Raw genomic sequence first — 13898 nt, 5'->3', positions numbered from 1 at the left:
TTGCATAAAAATTCCACATCTCCATATTAAACACCTCAAAATGAAAACAGATAACTCCCCAAATGTTAATTGATCCCACTCTTCTAGTGTTAAACTTAAAAGCCACATGAGAAAGATAGAAATTCAAATAGAAGTAACATAAACCTGTCACAAATCATAAAAAGCCTATCTGTGGGACAGTGAGGATGAAAAATGGTCTTCTGTAAATTTTAGGATGAAGCAGACAAAGGTTGAAAGGCTGGTTAGTTTTCCCATCTTTCTCCAGCTTTGGCTTTGTCTCCTTGAGGATCCGATGCGCAAAATGTCAAGTTGTCTCCAGTCGTTGCATTATTAGCCTCCTGTCTTTGTATGACTCCTCACTTAAAGTATCAAGTTGAGCAATGGTTTCATCAAAAGTTCTCTTTGAAAGAGAGCAGACTTTCTCAGAGGAGTTCAGATCCCAACACAACCCAGGGAAAGTAAGGACCTGACCCAACGACCCAACCTGATAGAATGAGTCCATTACACTTCCTTTTTGCTGGTTTCAAAAGCTTCTTGGTCTGCTTGTGTGACTGATCCATGTTCCCTTTCTTGTCACCCATGGCAACCTCAGCCATGTAACAGTAGTAGTCACCTTTCATTTTCAAATTGAAGACTTTGCTCTCTGCCTGTGCAACACTGGGATCAAGAACTTTTCCAAAAAGAGATAGACAGTATGTTGTTACAGATGTACTCTAAGCTTGGTCTCAACTTTCTCTCTGGAGTCACAAGTCATCTATTGTTTCTGTTCAGCATCTTCTTTCTTTTACTGAATACTTGAGATGACCCTCTAAAATGGCCTACAGCTTCTTACAACATTTTTTATAAATGACCTAGAGAAGATTAGTCTCCCCCTTGGATAATTCAGCTCTTGCCCAGTTACTGACTTAATGCAAGTGGCTGTGGCATCACACAGCTTAGCCTGCTTGGCCAGTTTGGCTTCTGATCCAGCTTCTATTTCTTCATGAGTAGATGTTTTATGACCGGAGTAGTTGGTGGAAGGTGGACAGGGGCTCAGCAGTCCCTGACTTTTTGTTTTCAATGATACTTTTATCAGATCAAAGATGTTCTCATCTATTTCTGAATTCCTAAACCTGAAAGAGGTTTTCTTTTTTAAATCATGAATTTAGGTTGAACTTTATCAACTGCTTTCCCTGCACTAAATTGAAATAACCATATTGTTTTTCTTGTAACATCTTCAGGTAATGAATTATATTCATGGGTTGTTGAATCATAAGCCTGGAGAAGGAGTAACTTTATGCAATTTCTTTTTATATAATTTATTTTCATTGCTGTATGTGTCCATACAAGTATATTTTTCAGTTGTTTCTAACTTTGTTTTAAACTGTATCAAGCTATTTAAAATCATTTAGGACTCTCCTACTAATGTTAAGTTTTATACATATTAACACATTCATCCATTTTGACTGTTTCATATTTCATTGTGTAAGTAAACAATTTATTGTTTGTTTATTCCTACTGATGATCAGGATTTTATTAACTATAATAATAAAAAAAAATAGTTTGCGACTGGCACAGGGATAGAAAACTGGCCAATGGGACAGAGAACTGAGAACTAGACTTGTGCATTCATAGAAGCTTAGGTACATCAGAGATGAAACTAAGAAACTATCCAGAAAAATCAAATCATCTCCAGATAGATTAAAGATTTGAATATTAAAAACAAAACTGTGAATGTCTAAGTAGAACATATTGGTGAACATATTTTAGGCACAGAAATTACAACAATATTTGACAATATTAAAATTTAAAAATTTGGTTCATTAAAAAATACTCCTAAGTGAAACATAAGTTACAAATGGGAAAAAGCTATCAGCAATAAACACAGCCAAAAATAAATTTTATCAAGGCTAGCTAAAGAACCCCTACAAATTGGTATGTAAAGCACCAATAACTCAAAGGCAACAATGGGGCAAAGGACATGAAAAGCATTTCACAGCAAAGCAAATACATGTCACTAGTAAATGAGCTTTGTCCATTGTTGAGGCAATGTCAATCAAGACTGCTGCAAGATACTATCGTAACTCTCATTAAATGGGCAAATATTTAAAAACCTTGGCTGTACTCTGTGTTGGAAGCGATATACGCCTTAAATCTCTCATACATTGCTAGTGAGGTTAAATGCTAAAACAATCATAGTACTACCTTGTAAGTTTAGACCAGTAATGTTAATCCTATATCTAAAGTCAAGAGAAACATGGGTGTATGTCCAGTATATGTGTATACCAGAAGACATATACAAAGAATGGTCATAGTAAAACAGTTCACAATAGCAAAATCATAGACAAAAGCTCAAATGCTCATGGACAAGACAGTAGATGAATTAACTGTATATTTATATGATGGTATATGAAGCAGCAATCAGATCAAACAAATTATAGCAACTATGTATATGAATATTAATGGTATGTTATTTGGTAAAAAAACTTAAATTATTTTTATATATAGCACAATATCCTTCTTACTGAAGTTAAAACAACTATAATCATATACTCTTTATGGAAACATACAATAGTTAAAAAGAACTATATAAAATAGAAGCAAGAGAATTAGGAAAATAAAAACACAAGTGATAGTTTCTTTGTGGGAAAGTGGTGAAAATAAGAGAAAAAAAGAAGGAAGAACATAGAACCAGAAATAAGCTATCATGAAAAATCTGGCTTTTAGGATTTTCCTATGCAAAAGAGCATATTTTGTGCAGAAACAATTTAACTTATTCCTTTCTGAATTGGATATATTTTATTTCTTTTTATTGCTAACTTGCTGTAGCTAGAGACTCCAAAAACTATTGGAACTAATAAATAAATTCAGTAAAGTTACAGGAAAAATTAATATACAAATATTAGTTACATTTCTATACACTAACAATGAACTATCTGAAAAAGAAATTAACACAATGCCAATCACAATAGCATCAAAAAGAATAAAATCCTTATAAATAAATTTAACCAAAGAAGTGAAAAATCTGTACAGTGAAAACTATAAAACATTGATAATAGAAATTGAAGAAGGCACAAAGAAAGGAAGGCGATCCCATGTTCATAAATTGGGACAAGTCATATTATTAAAATGTCCACACTTCCCAAATCAATTTACAGATTCAAAGCAATCTCTATCAAAATTATTTGGCATTTCTCACAGAAATAGAAAAAAACTTCTAAAATTCATATGAAATCATAAAGCACCCTGAATAGCCAAAAAATCTCTTCAGAAAGAAGGACAAGTTTGGAAGTATTGCACTTTCTGATTTCAAACTATATAACAAAGATGTTGTGACCAAAGTAGTATGGAACTGTCATAAAAACAGTCACATAGACCAATGGAACAGAATAGAGAGCCCAGAAATAAACCCACAAATATACAGTCAACCAAACGTTAATAAGGGGGTCAAGAATACCCAACGGGGAAATGATAGTCTCTTCAATATGTGGTGCTGGGAAAACTGGCTTCCCATATACAAGGGAATGAAATTGGACCCTTATATTACACCATACATCAAAATTAACTTGAAATGGATTAAAGACATAAATGTAAGACCTGAAACAATAGAATTCCTTAAAGAAAACATAAAGGAAAACTCCTTGACATTGGTCTTGGCAACAATTTTTTGGAAATGACACCAAAAACAGGCAAGAAAAGCAAAACAAAAATAAAAATGTGGGAATACATCAAGATAAAAACCTTCTATACAGCAAAGGAAATGATCAGCAAAATGAAAAGGCAATCTATGGAATGGGAGAAAATATTTATAAGTCATATATTTGCTATTTGTTACAATCCACAATATATATGGAACTCTTACAATGCAATGGCAAAATAAACAACAGTTAAAAAGTGAGCAAAGGACTTTATACATTTATCCAAAAGAGACATACAAACATCCAACAGGTGTATGAGAGGGTCCTGAAAATCACTAATCATCAGGAAAATGCAAACAACTTTTATATGGAGTCTTAAAAACGTCAAATTTATAGAACCAGAGAGTAGAAATGTGATTGCCAGAGGCTGGAGGTTGAGGGAAATGGGGAGATATTGGCCAAAGTGTAAAAACTTTCACTTATAAAATGAATTAGTTCTGGGGATCTAATGTACAGCATGGTGATTATAGTTAATTATACCCTATTGTATACTTGAAATTTGCTAAGGGAGTGAATCTAAAGTGTTCTCATTGCACACACACAAAATTATAACAATATGAAGTTATGGACGTGTTAATTAACTTATTTGTGGTAATTATTTCGTAATGCAAGTGTACATTAAATCATCACATTGTACAATCTAAAAAATTGCATTTACTTTGCAGCCCACCAATTTCACTCCCAAGTATTTACCCAAGAGAAGTGAAAAATAAAATATGTACAAAGATTTGTCCATGAATATTTGCAGCAATTTTATTTAGAATAGCCAAAAAAGCAGAAGTAAATCAAATGTACACCAACAGATAAATAAATTGTAGAACATCCATGTAACAGAATACTAAATAAAAATAAATAAATTAAAAAAAAAAAACAACCATTGATACCTGCAACAACGTAACTGAATTTCAGAATGGATGAAAAAAATAAATCAGAAGAAAAAGTACATACTACATGATTCAATTTAGATGAAATTCTTAAAAAGCATCTAAACCGTAGTGAGAGAGAGCAGATAAGTAGTTGTCGAGGGCTAAAGCTGAAGGAGGCGTATTGACTTGCAAAGGAGCACTAGGGAGCTCTGGGGTGACGGTGGTCTTCTATGTCTAGATTGTGACGATGATTACTCAAGTCTACGTATGTGCATTATATTTTCTATAAATTGCACCCCAATAAAATTGACAAAAAAGAATCTCACCCTTATTTTGAGTAGTATGTTTACTAATACTTATTACATTAAAGTAAGCTAAAAAACAATCTAATCACATAAGCTTAGAAATTCATGATGGAAAGTCATGAATAAACCAGCTGGATTATGATCAATCCAAGCCTAGGTGCTTGAGATCCTTTAAAATTTCAACAAGTAACCTCTCTGCCTATGCTAACTCTCAATGCCTTTTAGAAAGTTTAAATAAAACTATATTGGCATGTTCTGTCAACTATACTATGGCTCCGACCCATTCATCAGCTCTCAGATATCATTCAGATTGTTTTCTTGAACTGACGTCCACAGCCGTGCCTCTTGCTTGAGAGGCAGTCACAGGCAGACACTTGAAGGTGCAAGTTCAGGAGTTCGGGTGACCTGGGTTTATATTCTAACTCTTCACCTAGTAGCTGTCTGTCATTGAGAAAGTAACTTAGCTTCTCTATGCTCTGTTTCCCTCATCGGTAATATCAAGAGAATAATAGAAATAACAGTAACTTTTGAACAGGTTTTTGTATGATCATAGTATTAAATGAAGTAATGTACGCAGGCACTTAGAGTCAGAGCTCAACAGAGGACAGTTATAAACAATGCATTTAGAAATATTTTTGTTCCAAGAAAATGTTTGTGTAATGATATTTTGTGCTACGGGTTTGTCCTGAACTCTGAAAGCTTACTTTTCTACTTAAGAGAGGCTGAACTCAAGATCCTTCTCACTTTAGAAAAATAACCTGTAGAAATAGATCCTCAGTGGACATGAATGTGTTTGGAAACCTATACGTCAAGCTGAAAATGATGAACTAAAGAAACAAAGAACCTGTTTGTTTTTATTTCCTAAAGAAGTATCACCAACCCTGAGTGTAACTGCGTGATCCTTCTCACTAATACTCTGTCTACTCCTGTCAAGCAGAAGAGAATGTGCTAGGCGGAGGCTGGTGATTCACTCAGATCACTCACGTCTGTGTTTGACAGGCACTTCTTATTATCTCTCTATACTGTTTTCCCTGTGCATCGATATATTTTCCTTCTCTTCTGTTGAAAACAATACTAAACTAAATTAAAACTAAACTAAACTAAACAGAATAATAGAAACATTTCCCTCCCAAACAAAAACACCTTGGAACAGGTACTTGTATATCATCATACAACTAGAAACTTTTCTTACTTACCGGTATCTGTAATTCTAAAGAAAAAAGAAGCACTGACCACGGGTTACAAAACATGATAAGAAATGTTACAGAGTGTTGGGAGTTTCCAGGTGATGCTAATTTATTACCATCACTCAAGTGGGTAAGTTTATTATCCAGATCTAGAGTGTCCTACCCTCCTAAACGGTCTACTTAGGAGAGAAATACTGATTCCCGCATGACTCAGTTATTTATACCCTTAATCACCATTTTTTTTTTTTTGCATGAGAACCAATTTATGGAAAATAAGGTTATTTAAAGTGATATTTAAAAATAAAAATAGTCTTTAAATGTATCTTTTAAAACTGATAAGTGTTCATTTAAAAACCTCTATATACATCCAAACTATAACATGATAAAATACTAACACCCAGAAACAGTGACAAAAACACATTAATTCTGTTTTACTTTGTTGAATCCCAAGGGGAAAGGGTATATTTATACAACTCAGACTACCTAGTTTATTGTGCAAAATAATTGTAGAGAAAATAATTTTGCTCTTTATTCCTATCAGAGAAAAAGCAAGACGGAGGCAGCTTTCTAAGAAGCTGACATCCTAATATTAACTTGAAGATTATTTTCTGAATGTTATGATCTCTATTTGACAGTTAGTTGGTCACTGCTACAGAGCTATAAATTACACCAGCTACGTTCTTAGTTATTATTCTCACTTTTGCTTATCTGCTTAATTAGTTGAATCTCATTGCCAGTCAGGACTAGCAGCTTCAAGGTTTACCATTTTTACTTAAGTCAAATTGCCCTCTAGGCAATTCAGTGATGGGCTTCTGGAGAAGATGGTCTTCTGTGGATCTAAAGCACAGCCTGGTGATTATAGTTAATAATACTGTGTTATATGCTGAAATTTGCTAAGAGATTAGATTTTAACTGTTCACACACACACTGAGATAACGGGTAAGATGATGGATATGTGGCAGTCATTTCACAATGACTCACACTGTGTAGTTTAAATACATATAATTTTGATCTGTCAATTCTATCTTAGTAAAGCTGGAAAAAAAATATGGGCCACAAACCATAACTTAAAATTATTGAAAGATCAAGCCTTAGCCTTTCTATACTGAAGTTTCTGTTTAAAGGAGGATCACGAGGTCTTTAAATATTTAAGATGCCTCTAAAAGAAGGAAGGAGAGAGACACAAATCACAACTATAAAACCCTCAGTCTGATTAGATCAGAGCTAAGGAAGCATTTTATTTCCTCGCTGAAGTCCTAATCTTTCTGTCCTAATTTTATTTTCTTAGGGTGATGTGCCTTGGACTTCAGATCAACTAAATTCTGGTCTACTATTTTATATGCCATTTTTTTGATCACCCTTTTTGTACAGTGCAATATTCCTGATTACCCTGCCCCCTACCACCTCTCCCCCTCCCAGTCTTAGAAGCGTGATGCAGATGCAGTATTCTGTTATGGAAACAAACACAAACAGGTTAAACTAGCCAACTGAACGTATATGCTATGCATTTTTTGCTGCTGTAAATACAGTGATGAACAGAATATTTCACTTTGCACCAGGAGTTGCGTTATATATTTAAAACGAACAAAAAATCATCAACAAATACAAGGTTTTATGATTTACTACCTACTGAGTTCACAACTTTGAAAAATTCTTTTAATTTTCTGAACTTCCATTGCCATGTTGGTAAAATGAGAAAAAATATAAATATATTTACTTAGTAAGTTTGTGTATACTCATTTTGCATATAATATAAGCAAAAACATCTAAACATAGTAGGTATTCAAAAAGTAAGTCTCCCATATCCAGTATTTTCTATGATGAAACTAATTTATATTTTCATAAACCACAGTTTTGGCATTTGACTGTGTCGGCTGAAAAAAATTCACAACCTAAAAGTTGACAGTTATATTTTTTTTGGTGAACTTTCTGAGGACGTAAGCCCCACAGACAGCCTCTCAGAGAGCTCTGAGGGACTTCTCCAAAGAGGTAAGGGACAAGCCAGGATATTCAGAGTTTTTCTAACAAAAACCAAGTGGTAAGAACACCAAACGATTACTGTTACTTGAAGAAAACCAGATAGCTCAAGTGCTTTTCTATGTTTGGGAAGATGCAAAAGTCTGGGCTTACTGAAGTCACTGCTTTGATCTGCACCTTAACTCTCTAGGGCCAGTGACCTGTTTTTCTCCATCCTGAATCCCCTCAGGGTGCACCGTGGCAGGTGGCTGCAGTGGCTGCTGGCTTGATGACCGCAACATCCTTTGTTTATTGATATGGCAGGTGGCATTTTTTGTCCACAACTGAAAATGATTTAAGTCTAATTTCAAGGGAAGTATCTTGAATCCAATTCCAGCACCTTGATTACCAAAGCAAAAACTACCAGGTGACGGCAAGTGATTCAACCTTCTTTTTACTGGACTGTTTTCTGATTAGGTTAACACCAATTTCAAACCTCACCCAGAATTGTTGCCTTTTTGGCTCTGACACTAAACTTAAAGTGATGATATTTCAAGGAAAACTGAAATGCAAAGGATGCTATGTTGCATTTACTTTAGGGTTCATTCACTCTGACTTTACATGACTTGTTAGACATTAACCTCTTTGTTTTGAAAAGGCCAGGTACATCAGGGTTAGTGCAGAGGGTGAGCACCATTAGCCTGCACTTTGTCACCGTCAGCCAACCGCTGAATGGCTGCATTTTACATTCCACAGGTAATGGAGGATGTCAGAGCTATTTCAACTCCCATACAAGTCAGAACTTAACCGAAGACTCAAGAGTCTCTGATTTTAGTAAGAAAGACTTTTTCTGCCCAAGTCTTTCAAAGAACCTACATTCAATTTTCAATGAGAACATAGTAATTATTGTCTGTGAGTGCATTTCATTAACCTATTAATGAGCTCTATGGTAGAATTAGTTCAGAACTTAGCATGTAAATATGTAAGTAATTATAAAATAGACCCAAACTTTGCTTCAAATATTTGCTTTCAACCAGATTGCAACTGAGATGAACCATCATAATAAGACTGCCATTGTGTTGCCATTCAGTCTTTACATCAAACTCTAAGTATGAATGGTTTCAGCAACTTAAGTGACAGTGTCCTCCCTCAAACCTGCACTGATCGCACTTGCTCCTGCCTTGGCAAAGCCCGACAGCCTGCAGCACCCAAACACTGACAGTTTTATCTGGGCGTTGAGCAGAGATTTTATTTCACTTCATTATGTCTTATCACACTTTTCATTTTTTATTCCGCTATGGCAGGCTCATCTTCCCCTCACACTGCCAGAGGCTACCACTGGCAATAAATCTGTTTCAAACCCACTCAAAAGAGGAGAAATCAAATGAGTTAAAAAGGAAGTAGACCATAGCTGCTGCTTTCATTCATATCCATAGATTTTCTGCAACCTGAGGGGATTGCTATTCAGGGATGAACTGAATTGTATGTCAGGAGACTTGGATTCCAATTCCGACCTTGGAATTCACTACAAAAAATGTTGACACTTCTGGCATCACTATTTCCATATTTACAAATTAAAGATAGAAAGGTAGATAAAGATAGACCAGATAATTTCTGTCACTTTCATCTTGAAAAATACACACTTCAGACAATAAGAGAAGAAACATTTACTTTTTTGAGTAAATAATTGTGTACATGCTCTTGATTCTCAATTTGCAGAAGGATAACAGACTTTCTAGCTCTTGGTATCTTTTGGTAGTAATATCATTTTAAAAATAAGCATGTGCTTTTCATGAGAGTTAACACGTCAAGTTGGCTGGGTCTTGGGGTGCCCGGATATTTGGATAAACGTTATTTCTGGGTGGGTTGGTGAGGATGTTTCTGGAAGAGAGTAGCATTTGAATTTGTGAACGAGTAAGTAGACTGTACTCACCATTTTAGGTGGGCATCATCCAATCTCTTGAACGCCTGAATAGAACGAAAAGCTGAAGAAAGGAGAATTCGCTCTCTCTGCCTGACTGTTGAGCTGGGACCTGGGTCTTTTCTTGCCCTTGGACTAGGATTTACACCATTGGCCCTCCTGATTCTCAACACTTCACACTGGAACCGGACTTTATACCATTGGTTTCCTGGTTCTCAGGACTTCAGACTTGGACTGAAACTATACCACTTGTTTTGCTGGGACTCAAGCTTGAGAGAGGCAGATTGTGGGACTTCTCAGTCTTTACAATTACTTGAGCCAAATTACTTATTTTACATATTTCTTATTGGTTCTATTTCTCTAGAGAACAGACTAATACACTTTTCAAAAACTAGAGTTTTCAAAAGTATTCACACACTGATATTCTCATTATTTTTTTTGATATTCTCATTATTTGATTATACATTTTCACATGTTCCTCAAAACACTTTTGTATATATTACCTTATTTTTCCCTTCTTCTTTTCCTTTTGATAAAAACCGGTAATCACTTGTAATAACTGGATGGGCATTGCCTTCTGCATTTTAAGGATGACGGATTCCAGATGAGGAGAAATTAAGTGGCTTCGGAAAGATTTTGTGGCTAGTTAACAGCAGAAGAAATAGTACTATTCAAGTTAGCTGAATGCTAATCATATGATGCTCATTTGCTTTTTAAGATTAACATCTTTCTGTGAATGTACAGGAACATGCATTATTATGTGTGTAGTTTAAAGATAGCAGTGATGAAAGCACTTGTAACTACCAAATGTGTGAAGTCTTAGAACTTTATCAATATCACAGGCGGCTCTGTCTATCCCTTCCATGCCCCATATCAATTGATCGCCCCTTACTTTCAGATTCACCTTTTTTGATGTACTCCGCAAGAAAGGGGCTTTAAGCATTTTTTTTTTCCTTTGCTGCCCACGTGATTATTAAGTGTTGTTGGTAGAGGGAGCTGGAGAGACTTTGTGGGAGAAAGGGGCTCCTCCTGATTCCAGGGTGCTGCCTTTGGTGACTTTCTCCTGAGGTATTTATTATGGTCTGTACATAGTGCTTCCTTGCTGATGCTGGGTCCTCAGTATGATGGTGCCCCAACCCCCTCAGCCAACCTCAGCCCTCCTGCCCCTCAGATGGATGAGTCCTGCTTGCCCAGTGACTCTGAACCAGCTTTGTCCTGGACAACTCAGTGAACTTTCTTAATGAGGTCGGAACCCAAGTCTTGGGGAGGGACATGTTCATCCTTCTTGTGTACCTCGCTGAGCCTGATGGAATTCTTTGGAATTCTAGTTACCATGTGTGTAATTATTCCTTTGTTATAGTTGTTTTGGACCCTGGCTAATACGCCTTACAAATTATAAATCTCTCATGTCTCCCTAGAGACAGGTACTATCCTAATTCATTTATAATTCTTACCTTGAGTTCCTTTACAGTTTTTCCACCCACATATACATTTTTTCATGTTAAACAAATTTGAAAGATCCCCTGCTAGTGCATGTGGTTATTCCTTTACATATTCTTTGTCATTATAGGCTATTATAAGGTATTGAAAAGAGTTCCATGTGCTATACAGTAGGACCTTGTTGTTTATCAATTTCATATATGGTAGTTAGTACCTACAAATCCCAAACTCCCAGTTTCTCCCTCCCCAGCCCCACACCTCTTTCCCATCTGGTAACCATAAGTTTGTTTTGTCCATGAGTTTGTTTCTATTTTGTAAGTTCATTTGTGTCATGTTTTTATATTCCACATATAAGAGATCATGGTATTTGTCTTTCTCTTTCTGTCTTACTTCACTTAGTATGACTATCTCCAGGTCTGTCCATGTTGCTGCAAATGGCATTATTTCATACTTTTAATGGCTGAGTAATATTCCATTGTGTGTATATTTACATATATATACACACATACAATGCTCTCTTTTGTTCAAAATGATGTATTTTAGACACAATAATGTTGCTGTATCTGAGATATATATATATATGTATGTATGTATGTATGTATGTGTGTGTATATATATATATATATATATATATATATATAAAACAACTTCTTTATCCAATTATCTGTTGATAGACATTTAGGTTGCTTCCATGTATTGGCTATTGTAAATAGTGCTGCTATGAACATTGGGGTGCATGTATCTTTTCAAATTAGAGTTTCCTCTGATATATGCCCAGGAGTGGGATTGCTGGATCATAGGGTAACTCTATTTTTAATTTTTTAAGGAACCTCTATACTGTTTCCCATAATGGCTGCACCAAATTATATCCCCACCAATAATGTAGGAGAGTTCCCTTTTCTCCACACCCTCTCCAGCATTTTTAAACAGTTTTATTTTGCCTTTTTTTTTTTAGAATTTCACATAAATATAGTCTATAATCTTTTGTTACTTGCTCTCTTTTGTTCAAAATCACGTCTTTTAGATACACGAATGTTGCTGTATCTGAGATCTGCTCTACTTGTATACCCACAATGTATTCCCCATTCTCCTATTGTTGGGTGTTTGGATTGTTTCCAATGTTTGACAATTATGAACAATTGTGCTCTAAACATACTTGTACCTATTGCAAATAAGTATTTTTATCTCTATGAACAAGGGTGAAATTTCTGAATCAAAAGGAATAAATACATCTTCAATATTTCTTGATTACAGTATATTGTTTACCAAAGAATTTGTACCTGTTTACAATCCCTCTAGCCATATATGAAAATTCTTGTAGCTTTTATATGTTTAACACATCTCAAAATTAAGAAAAATGTTTGATTTTGCAGTTTCCTGACTTCTAAAGTCCAGTCCTTTTGTATATGTTTGTTAGTAATTTGGGTTCCTTTTTTGTGAAATACTCTTTTAAGTCTTTCACCTATTTATCTATTGGTTGCCTGACTTTTTATTTTTCCTTACTGGAATTATCTAGATAATCTGGATAAAAGTCCTTTATCAGCTGAATGTGTTGCAAATACCTCCTTCCATTCTATACTCATCACTTTTTTTTTAACAGTGTCTTTTGAAGATGGCAAAATTATGACTAATTTTAACATAGTTGAATTTATTACTCTTATTCTTCATGGTCACTGCTTTTTGTGTTTTGCTTAAGAAATACTTTTCTACCAAGGATATTATATATTCTACCATATTATCTTCTAAAAGTTTTATGGTTTTGCCTTTCACATTTGGGTTTTCTAATCTACTTGGAATTGATTTTTCATATGGCATGAATGCTCTTGCTATTATGCTATAATTTCTAAAAATCGAATGTATACAAGGTCACCATTACCATTTAGTTTTTATATCTACGGTTTTGGGGGAAAATAGCCTGATGTAGAATGATGCTGAATCAGGGGGAAAAGCCTTTTCGAGGAAAAAAAAAATCTGTAATTGAGCACTTATTGTTGTCAGACACAATGGGAAGTGTTTTACTTAACCTCAAAAAAGCTTATTTTATAGATAAACCAATTAAGGGTTAGAGAGTTGGAGAAGCTTGGCCGAGGTCACACAGTAATATCAATTTGAGCAAGGATTCAAATTTTTACCATTAAACTCAAAAGTCTGTTACAAATTAGATGGAGGCCCCTAGCAGAACCGAAGCCCCGCTGGTGGGTCAGTGAGTTGTTTCCCTGCTGAAAGTCCCGCTGCCACCGTCAAAACTGAGTTTGGTGCAAGCAAGGCAGGATTTTACTGAATGGCCCAGAGAGTGGAGAAGGAGAGCTCACGCACTAATGGCACCTTCTCCCTGAAGGGAGGCGTGTGGGGGACTTTTAAGGTGTAAAAGGCGGGTACATCATCAGAAACAGGATTAGAGGGCGGAGACTTCCAGGAACAGCCAGCGCATGCCTTCCCCCAGGCTTCCCTGCACTCCGCAAACTGAGCCTCGCAGAGTACCATCCCCTTTGGGCGGAGGTCGCCGCATTTAAATGAAGCGAAGGTAACTCTGGGACGACTCTAGG

The 13898-nt window shown here is 35.5% G+C and overlaps 1 pseudogene; it reads right to left on the bottom strand.

Annotated features, from left to right (window-relative positions):
- Positions 1-242: 242 nt before the first annotated feature.
- Positions 243-754, bottom strand: LOC105070501 (14-3-3 protein zeta/delta pseudogene; annotated as a pseudogene).
- Positions 755-13898: the final 13144 nt, after the last annotated feature.

Source organism: Camelus bactrianus, chromosome 4 (assembly GCF_048773025.1).
Source record: "Camelus bactrianus isolate YW-2024 breed Bactrian camel chromosome 4, ASM4877302v1, whole genome shotgun sequence".
Lineage (NCBI taxonomy): Eukaryota > Metazoa > Chordata > Mammalia > Artiodactyla > Camelidae > Camelus > Camelus bactrianus.
This window is presented reverse-complemented; position numbering and strand designations above follow the sequence as displayed.